This window comes from Eretmochelys imbricata, chromosome 6 (genome assembly GCF_965152235.1).
Source record: "Eretmochelys imbricata isolate rEreImb1 chromosome 6, rEreImb1.hap1, whole genome shotgun sequence".
NCBI lineage: Eukaryota > Metazoa > Chordata > Testudines > Cheloniidae > Eretmochelys > Eretmochelys imbricata.
The window spans coordinates 6,358,698-6,369,178 of NC_135577.1; the positions used below are offsets into that span (position 1 = coordinate 6,358,698).

General features: G+C 53.5%; 1 pseudogene; it reads left to right on the forward strand.

The window, feature by feature from the left end:
- Positions 1-5,849: 5,849 nt before the first annotated feature.
- Positions 5,850-6,620, forward strand: LOC144266034 (uncharacterized; annotated as a pseudogene).
- The last annotated feature ends 3,861 nt before the right edge of the window (positions 6,621-10,481 follow it).

Here is a 10,481-nt window from a genome sequence, read left to right on the forward strand (position 1 = left end):
TTTGAGTGTAGACCTGGATTTAGGAAGAAAAAAAAATCAACTGGAGAACTCCAAAATGGGGAGCACTGGCTAACAGTAATACAACTGAAAAGCATCTGCAATTACAGTGGATCACAGATTGGATATGAGTCAATACAATACAGGCTAATATCGTTCTGGGGCATATTAACAGGAGCGTTCTATGTAAGATATGAGAGGTAGCTGCTCTACTCAGCGCTGGTGGGGCCTCAGCTGGATATTGGGTCCAGTTCTGGGCGCTGCACTTTCGGAGAGATGTGGACAAACTGGAGAGAATCCCGAGGAGAGCAACAAAAATGTTCCAAGGTTTAGAAAACCTGATCTAGGAGGGAAAGAAACTGAGCATATTTAGTCTTTACAAAAGAAGATGGGAGGGGAGGCCCTAATAACATTTTTCAATATAGCAAGGGCTGTGATAAAGAGGACAGTGATCATTTGTTCTCCACGCTCACCAGCAGCAGGACAAGAAGTAATCAGCTCAGTCTGCAACCAGGGAGATGTAGGTTAGATATTGGGGGAAAAAGTCTTTCTAACTCTCGGGCTAGTTAAGCTCTGGATCAGGCTTCCAAGGGAGGCTGTGGCCTCCCTGTCCTTGGAATTGTGGATGAACAGCTTGGACAAACACCTGTCAGGGATGGTCTAGGCTCAAGGGCAGCAGGTTGGTGGAATTTTGGGTTGTGCCCAGAACGCCCAGAGCCTGCCCCCCCTCACCCCAAGTCCCACCACCTCCATCTGCCTAAGGCTCTGGGAGGGATTTTGGGTGGGGGGGAGGGGGTCTGGGCTGCAGGCTCTGGGATGGAGTTTGGGTGCTGGGTGCAGTCTCCAGGCTGGGGCAGGGGGTGGAGGTGCAAGAGGGGTGAAGGCTCTGGGACGGAGTTTGGGTGTAGGCTGTGGGCTGGGGCAAGGAGTGGGGGTGCAGGACTCGGTGAGGGGTGCAGGCTCTGGTAGGGCGTTTGGGGACAGGAGAGGGTGTGTGGGAAGGGGGTGGGGGTGCAGGCTCTGGAATGGAGTTTGGGTGCAGGCTCTGGGCTGGGGCAAAGGATGGGGTGAGGGGCGCAGTCTCTGGGAGGGAGTTTGGGGGCAGGAGGGGGTGTGTAGGAAGTGGGAGGGGGTGCAGGCTTTGGGAGGGAGTTTGGGTGCTGGCTGCAGGCTCTGGGCTGGGGCTGCAGGAGGGGGTGAGGGGTGCAGGCTCTGGAATGCAGTTTGGCAGCAGGAGAGGGGTGTGGAAAGCGGGAGGGGGTGAAGGCTCTGGGTGGGGAGGGTGCAGCACTGACCTGGGGCTCCGAGGCAGGGCAGGCCAGGGGGCCTCCGCGTGCTACTACCCCCAGGCACTGCCCCCCACAACTTCCTATTGGCTGCAGGGGCGCTTGGGGCGGGGAGCAGCGTGAATAGACACAGATCCCCCCCCGACCCAGGGCCGCAGGGAGGGGGCGACAGCCACATGGACGAACAGGCATGAAGCCGCTCAGCTCCGCTGTGCTGCCCGTAATGGGTGGGGGCCCTGGACTGTTTTAAATAACCCAGGGGACGCACAGGTGGTGGAAAACCTGGGGGCGGAAGGTGAGGCCGAGAGACCCAGCCTCAAACATTGCTGGAGCCAGGCCCCAGGCCAGGAATATTCCTGGTGCCCAGGCAACACGACCCCACAGAACTTGCTGCCCATGGCTAGGCTTGGTCCTTCCTCAGCGCAGGGGGCTGGACTAGATGAGCTCAGGAGGTCCCTTCCAGGCCAACTTTTCTAGGACAGGAATGAATGGCAACGCTGTGTTGCTCCCCGGGGCTCCAAAAACGGTTTCAGATGAGAAGAACCTCTACTGGAAGTACCTTGCCTGATACATCCAGGGATCATGTTTGCCTTTTGCCTGGCCACAGGACATTGGGGCTCATTGGTATCTTAACAATAGTGTTTATAAAACTAAAAGGTTAGGAAAGTAATGAAATACTCTCCTCACTCTAACCAGTAGAACCCACATCCTCCCAGAGCTGGGAATGGAGCCCAGTCATCCTGACTCCCAGCTCCTCCTCTAGACCCCACTCCCGCAGCAGGGAACAGAATCCAAGTGTCTTGATTCCCAACACCCTGTTTTAATACACTAGACCCCCCTTCTCTCCCACTGCAGGGAATAAAACCCAGGAGTCCCAACGTTCATCCCTCCCGCTGTTCTATCCCATTAGACCCCACTCCCTTACTAGAATTGAGAATAGAACCCAGGAGTCCTGACAATCCAAGAGCCCTGCTCTCTCTCTGGTCTGAGCTCCAAATAAAGCTTTCTTCTACATTTATTTCTCAGGCCCATCCTGGGTATGTGTCTTCAGAGGTCTTGTGAAATTTGGCCAGTCACTAAAGCTCTTCCCACAGTTGGGACATTTATAGGGTCACTCCCCTGTGTGGATCCTCTGGTGCATAACAAGCCTGGGGCGAACACTGAAGCTCTTCCCACATTCATCGCATGTATAGGGTCGCTCCCCTGTGTGGGTCCGCTGGTGCTGCGTGTGGTTGGACCTCTGGCTAAAGCTCTTCCCGCAGATGACACAGTTGTAGGGTCGCTCCCCCGTGTGGCTCCTCTGATGGCGAAGGAGGTTGGAGCTGTCGGCAAAGCTCTTCCCGCACTGGGGGCATTTGTAGGGTCGCTCCCCCGTGTGGGTTCGCTGGTGCCTCCTTAGGGTCGAGCTCTGCTTAAAGCTTTTCCTGCAGTCAGAACATTTATGGGGATTTTCTTCCATGAGGACAGGGGTCGTCTCTACTCTGGGATTCGGGGGCGGGGGGTCTCTCCCGGCTCAGGGCTTTGGGGTCTCCCCGCGAGGGGCTGTGCGGCTCCGGGCTCCAAGTCCCGGCCTGACGGGGATCCCCTTCCTTGTTCTCACCTTCGGGGCAGGAGGAAAGCGCCGCACAGCTGATCTAGAAACCCCCCTGCGACTGCTGCCCCAGGGCGGGCTCGGCTGGGGGGGGCCCTGCTGGGCTCAGGGCCACCGACCCCCCCGCGCTGCTCCAGAGCTGGCTGGGGGCGGGGGGGTCTCTCCGGTCCCAGCCGCGTCTCGGCTCCGAGCCCCCCGCCCCTGCCACCACTTCCTCCAGGCAGCGATTTCCTGCCTCGGCCTCTCCCCGGCGCCCCCACTCACCGCCCGCCCGGCCGGGCCGAGCCCTTCCGGGGCCCGCGGGCTGCAGACTGGGACTCGCCCCCTCACGGCGCTGCGAGCCACGCTCGGAACCCAGGCGTCCGGGGCGCTGCTGCGCTCCCACCCTGCTCCCGACCTGCCCTATCACAGCCCCGTTATGGCACCACGTGCCCCGGGAGAGGGCGGAGTTCGGATTAACCCTTCCCTGCCCACACGGACGGCGCAAGGCTCTGGCGAGGGTGGGAAATAGCGATAGCCGAGGCATTAGCGAGCTGCCCCGGCATGCTTGGCCGCCACCCAGGGGGGCACTGGCGGGCAGCCAGCCCTTGTGGAGGGGCGCCCCAGCCGGGATCTCATCCAAGGCCTCAGCCCGATGGATGTTCCAGCCCCAATGGACACAGTCCCCCAGGGATCCCTTAGCCCAAGGACAGTGCAGCTGGATAGAACGTTGGAGCCCTGCCCTGAAGGTTCTGTGGCAGCTGCACAGAATGTTGGGTTCCTGAGGGTTCCGAAGCCACTGGATGGAATGTTGCTGTCCTGCAGGTTCTGAGGCAGTGGATGAGTGAGAAGCAGACAACAGGTTTCATGGGCCGGGATTTCATGCCTGAGCATTTGCTCTGGTGGGGGGTACTGGGGATGGGGGCTTTCCGAAAGGGCGGAGCTACTGAACCCAGGTCAGAAATTATTTTAAGGGACAACAAATTAAAAATAGAGGGACGTGAGTGAAAGTCACAGTTTCAAAAACAAGGATTCAGAGGGGGGCACTGAGCAAGGAATCCCGGACAGTGCCCACTGCTCCTCAAAGCCATCCAGGGAGCCAGTGGACATGGCCCTGAGGAGCTCTGCCTGGAGATGTGATTTAAGGGAGGATTGGAAGTAGGCCCCATAGTTCCAGAGCACCTCCCTGTCCAGCTCCCTCCTCCTGGTATGGTGGATGGTCATCTTGGCCAGCTCCAGGTGGAGGTCCACAACATAGGGTACTGAGGTGTGGGGTTTTTTCCTGTGTGCCATGGAGATGCGTGCCCCATGAGACAGCCAGTATTTTTCCAGCCCAAAGGGTCAAGATATAAAAGGAAAGAACAAAGGCTCCTCCCCACCTCTTTCCAAGCCCATCTCTGGACTGATGAATTCTAACAAGGGAATTTTGAACAAAAGGACTGAGGTCCCCCCAAACTACTTGGGCAATCCAGAAAGATTTACAGAAAACCAGCTGATTTAACATCCCTGCTCTCTTTTGGACTACATGCTATATAATTCAACCGTAATGTCCTTTATCTGTTTAACCTTTTAATAACTCTCATTTCTTTTTCTTAGTTAAAAAACCTCTAGACTTCGCTTACTAAAGGATTGGCTATCGGCATGGTTTTTTATTTATGATATGAAGTATCCGTTGACCTGGGTACGTGGCTGGGCCCCTGGGGCTGGAAGAACCCGATGTGTGGTGAATTTGGTATTAATAAGCTTTCATCACAAACTCCAGTTTGTCTGATGATGAGACCAGCTGGGCTCTGTGTGGTGAAGAGGGCCGGGGCAAGTCCCCATCTGCAGCCCCAGGCCCAGGAGGGGATTGCCCCAGCTGGGCGGTGAGCGAGGGCGCCAGGGAGATGCAGGCTCAGCGAGGGGGACTCGCAGGAGGGAGAGAAACATCAGCAGAGGCAGGCAATAGCTGCCTGGAGGAAGTGGGGGTCGGGGGTGTCATAAATATAAAGGGAAGGATAAACCCCTTTAAAATCCCTCCTGGCCAGAGGAAAAATCCTCTCACCTGTAAAGGGTTAAGAAGCTAAAGGTAACCTCGCTGGCACCTGACCAAAATGACCAATGAGGAGACAAGATACTTTCAAAAGCAGGGAGGAGGGAGAAAAACAAAGGGTCTGTGTCTATCTTTATGCTGCTTTTGCCGGGGACAGAACAGGAATGGAGTCTTAGAACTTTTAGTAAGTAATCTAGCTAGGTATGTGTTAGATTATGATTTCTTTAAATGGCTGAGAAAAGAGTTGTGCTGAATAGAATGACTATTCTTGTCTGTGTGTCTTTTTTGTAACTTAAGGTTTTGCCTAGAGGGATTCTCTATGTTTTGAATCTAATTACCCTGTAAGGTATCTACCATCCTGATTTTACAGAGGTGATTCCTTTACTTCTGTTAAAAGTCTTCTTGTAAGAAAACTGAATGCTTTTTCATTGTTCTAAGATCCAAGGGTTTCGGTCTGTGGTCACCTCTGCAAATTGGTGAGGATTTTTACCAAACCTTCCCCAGGAAGTGGGGTGCAAGGGTTGGGAGGATTTTGGGGGGAAAGACGTGTCCAAACTACATTTCCCAGTAAACCCAGATAAAGTTTGGTGGTGGCAGTGGAAATCCAAGGGCAAAGGGTAAAATTAATTTGTACCTTGGGGAAGTTTTAACCTAAGCTGGTAAAAGTAAGCTTAGGAGGTTTTCATGCAGGTCCCCACATCTGTACCCTAGAGTTCAGAGTGGGGAAGGAACCTTGACAGGGGGAGAGGTCGGGATCAGATCCAAACAGGGACTGGAGACACACCCTGCCAGCTCCAGAGCAGCAAGGAGAGGGAGTTTGGGGAGCTGAATCCCAGAGGTATCCCACCTATCCAGCCAGCTCTAGGGCAGCAGTGAAGCAGGAAAGATTTGGCTGAATTCATCTGCTGCTCAGCTGTGGTTTATTCTCTTCCAGGAGGTGAGAAGGAGAGCCCCCCAGGAGGAGATGCCAGCGAGAGTCAGGGCAGAGCAGGACAGCCGCCGGCAGACCCCCGCTCAGCATGGAGGAGACTTCAGCCAAACCAAAGCCAACCCTATCACCATGGGAGAAAAAGCCCACAGATGTTCAGAATGTGGACAAATCTTTAGCTGGAGATCGAACCTTCACAGGCACCAGAGGATCCACACGGGGGATCGACCTACAACTGCCCTCAGTGTGGGAAGAGCTTTGCCGACAGCTCCAACCTCCTTCACCATCAGAGGAGCCACATGGGGGAGCAACCCTACATGTGTGCCCAGTGCAAGAAGAGCTTCAGTCAGAGTGCAACCCTAATCAAGCACCGTAGAACCCACATGGTTCAAGAAGCCCTATGGGTGTGGCGAGTGTGGGAAGAGCTTCGCTCAGACCTCCAACCTCCTCGAGCATCAGAGGATCCATATAGGCATGAACCCCTACAAATGCCCCGACTGCGGGAGAGTGTTCTGCCACAGCTCCTCACTGGCAGATCATCAGAGGGTCCACACCGGTGAGCGACCCTACAAATGTGTCATCTGCGGGAAGAGCTTCACACAGCACCAGCGGACCCACACAGGGGAGCGACCCTATACATGCGAATGTGGGAAGAGCTTCAGTGTTCACTCCAGGCTTGTTATGCACCAGAGGATCCACACAGGGGAGTGACCCTATAAATGTCCCAACTGTGGGAAGCACTTTAGTGACTGGCCAAATTTCACAAGACCGCTGAAGAAACATACCCAGGATGGGACCGAGAAATAAATGTAGAAGAAAGCTTTATTTGGAGCTCAGACCCTGGTGGTGAGAGCAGGGCTCTTGGATTATCAGGACTCCTGGGTTCTATTCCCAATTCTAGTAAGGGAGTGGGGTTTAATGGGATAGAACAGCGGGAGGGATGAACGTTGGGACTCCTGGGTTTTATTCCCTGCACTGGGAGAGAAGTGGGGTCTAGTGTGTTAAAACAGGGGGCCAGGAGTCAAGACACTTGGATTCTGTTCCCTGCTGTGAGAGTGGGGTCTAGTGGGTTAGAGGAAGAGCTGGGAGTCAGGATGGCTGGGCTCCATTCCCAGCTCTGAGAGGATGTGGGGTCTACTGGTTAGAGTGGGGAGGGTATTTCATTACTTTCCTAACCTTTTAGTTTTATAAACACCATTGCCAGGATACCGATGAGCCCCAATGTCCTGTGGCCAGGCAAAAGGCAAACACGATCCCAGGATGTATCAGGCAAGGTCCTTCCAGTAGAGGTTCTTCTCATCCCAAACCATCTTTGAAGACCCGGGGAGCAATGCAGCATCGCCATTCATTCCCGTTCTAGAAAACCATCCAAGACCGATGGCTGTCCAGCCTCCTTTGGAAAACATCTGGTGAAGGAGCTTCCACCACTTCCCTAGGCAGTTTCGCGTTTTCATATCTTGTTCTCTTGATGCCACCTCTGGTTGTTGAGCTGCTTCTTTCCAGAACTTGTGCTTGTCCAATCTTTGTGATTTCTTCACTGCTTTGTGCAACACCTTTTCTTCTTCCACTTTCCCAGCAGCCTTGGCTTGTTTACACTTTTCCTGCAACGTTCTTGTTTTGTTACTTATCCAGTTTTTCCTTGTGTGCTTATACCTTCCAATAACTTCCTCCGCTGTATTTTGTATAGCTTCCTTGAATGGTTCCCATTCAGTCTGTAGTGAGATTTCCTCGTCATCACAAATTAATACTCTGAAATACCCCCCCCAAGCATGGCCTTGTGTGCCTCCCTCGTGGAGTTTTCCTTTATCAAAATCAAATTTGGCTCCAGCTGCACCCATCTTTTTCTTGGGCTTTCGCTTAATCATTCCCATGAGTAGTTTGTGATCCCGGCCACACTCTATAGACTCTAACATCCAACAGTGGCCATGTGGGCCTTTCACTGATAAGAATCAGGTCAGTCAGGTTTTTGGTTTGACCAGCTGGTGAATTCCAAGTAGCTGTGTGCATAACTCTGGGAGGAAGCCAAGCACGGCCAAGCATCAGGTTGTGTATCTCACAGCAAGTTCTTAACCTTTTCCCCATTATCGTTTGCTCTCTCAATGCCATGTAGTCCAACACTATTCATTTGTTTATCATGTCCGCTAACAATTGTGATGGTTCTCTCAGCATATCCAGGATTGTAAATCACCTTGTTACCCACCTGCCTCTGGTGAGAGGGAGTCTTGCCTGTGGTAGCTGGGGGTTAACTCCCTGTCACCACCATCCTTCACCCACCAAACACTCTCCTCTGGACGATGCCAGCCGTTTCTTTACCTTGCAGGTAAAGAAGAGGTTCACTAGTCTCCTTGAAGCATTCCCAGTGTGACATACAGCCCCTGACACTGGAGCAGTGTACCCCCATTTACGAGTCTGACCGTACCTCACCGCTCGCATAGCACTGGTGAGCACTTATAATAAAACAAAAGGTTTATTTAGGGAAAAGATAGACATTCCGCTAGAAACGAGAGAGAGGTGGTCACAATACAAAACCAAATCATAAATCATGAACTAGAGCCCGTTGGGAACAAAGGCATATTTACGCAGAAGCCTGCTATGGATTTTAAGAGTTTGTTCTGATAACAGCAGAAGCAGAGCTATGTATATGTGAGAAACTGCAGAGCAATCATGGTTGTGAGCACAAGAAAAGATCCAGTGCCTTAAAAGCTAGAAAAGACTGGTTTGAACTAAAACTAAATTTGTACTGATGGGGGAGGAGAGTTGCCGTGGAAATGAGAGACTAATACACATCTATAAGAAAAGAATAAAAATGGTAGGTAAGTTTGTGTAACAAAGGGAGGTTGAAGCTGCATTGTCTGATGCTGCAAGTGACTGCAGTCGTCCTAAGGAGCTTCCCACTTGTAAGTAGTTGATCACAACTTGCTGAGTGTTTTGCCTGAATAAATATTTGTTAGCCCCATCTGCTGAGTACTAATAGTTGCCTTTCCTACCTAATGCATACCCCTTCTGCTGAGCATTCATTGACCCCAGAGTGAAATGATGTAGTGGCCATAGTCCAGTTCCAATGAACAAATTTCCTAAGCAGTTGGCGGGGTGGGGAGCAGGAAGTATAAATACATGACACATTTCTGTCTCCTCAGCTATCCACCCCAAATACGATCAGGCCCCTGATCCTCCCCGGCCACCCCCTAAGCACCAAGCCAGCTGTGTGATATGCAGGTGGCTCACCTCCAAACTGTGCCTTGGAAACAGCTGTAGAGGCTTGTGCTCCACACTCTTCACTTCCTCACCCTTGTGTCCTGCCCCAGCAACATGTGGTGGGACCTCTTATTACCTGTGGAGGGTGAAGCACTTTGGTAGGCAAAGTGCATATTTCATGCTGGTCCCCTGGCCCAGCAGGGATATTATTTGGCAGCTCCTTCACAGAGCCATGAGCATGGGTGTGTGCCTGGTGCTGTTCACCACCTCCCCCAACAGCTGCCCCTTCTGTGGCAAGAGGGAGACCAAGTATATGGCACACATATACATTGGATTCGCCAGGTTGCAGTCTCTTCTCTGGTTCCTCCAAACTCTTCTCCTGAAGTTCTGGCTGCACTTTCGCCCCACACCTCCTGATCTAGGCACACCCCATCTGTAGCCCCATGAAGTCGCAAGACCTCCCTGTCAGCCTCCTCCTGGTGCTGTCCAAGGTGGCTGACCACCATACCTGGAGGAGTTCGCTGGATGGGGAGGTGCTCTATGACTGTGAGGCCTACTTCTGATCCCCCCTTCAGTAACGTATCTGGGCAGAGTTCCACATCAACTGGCACACTGGATGCCACTGAGGAGCATTGAGCGCTGTCCAGGGGTCTCTGCTTGGTGCCCCGACTGGAGCTATGTTTTTGAACCTGTGACATTCACTTCTGTCCCTTTTTTTTCTTTCTTTCTTTCCATTTGTTGTCCCTCAAAATCGTTTGAGAGCTGGGTCCAGTAGCGCCTCCCCTTAGGCTGGAGGAGAGGGGCTTTAGATGTGGGTGGGCATGCACCATCCCCTCCTCAGAGCCTCAATAGGAACCCCCCCCACAAACCCCCCCAGGTCAAAGTCTCGGGCAACATGAAACCTCTTCCTGTGGAATCAAGTTTGCTTCTCACTCAACACTGCCTCAGAACCCTGAGGGCCCCCAACATTCCATCCAGCTGCTTCAGAACCCCCAGAGGCTCAACGTTCTGTGCAGCTGCTTTGGAACCTTCAGACTCCCCAAGATTCTGCCCAGCTGCCACAGAACCTTCAGGGTCCCAACATCTCGCCCAGCTGCACTGTCTTGGGCTAAGGGATCCCTGGGGGACTGTGTCCATTGGGGCTGGAACATCCATCGGGCTGAGGCCTTGGATGAGATCCCGGCCGGGGCTCCCCTCCACAAGGGCTGGCTGCCCGCCAGTGCCCCCCTGGGTGGCGGCCAAGCATGCCGGGGCAGCTCGCTAATGCCTCGGCTACCGTTATTTCCCACCCTCGCCAGAGCCTTGCGCCGACCGTGTGGGCAGGGAAGGGTTAAGCCGAACTCCGCCCTCTCCCGGGGCACGTGGTGCCATAACGGGGCTGTGATAGGGCAGGTCGGGAGCAGGGTGGGAGCGCAGCAGCGCCCCGGACGCCTGGGTTCCGAGCGTGGCTCGCAGCGCCGTGAGGGGGCGAGT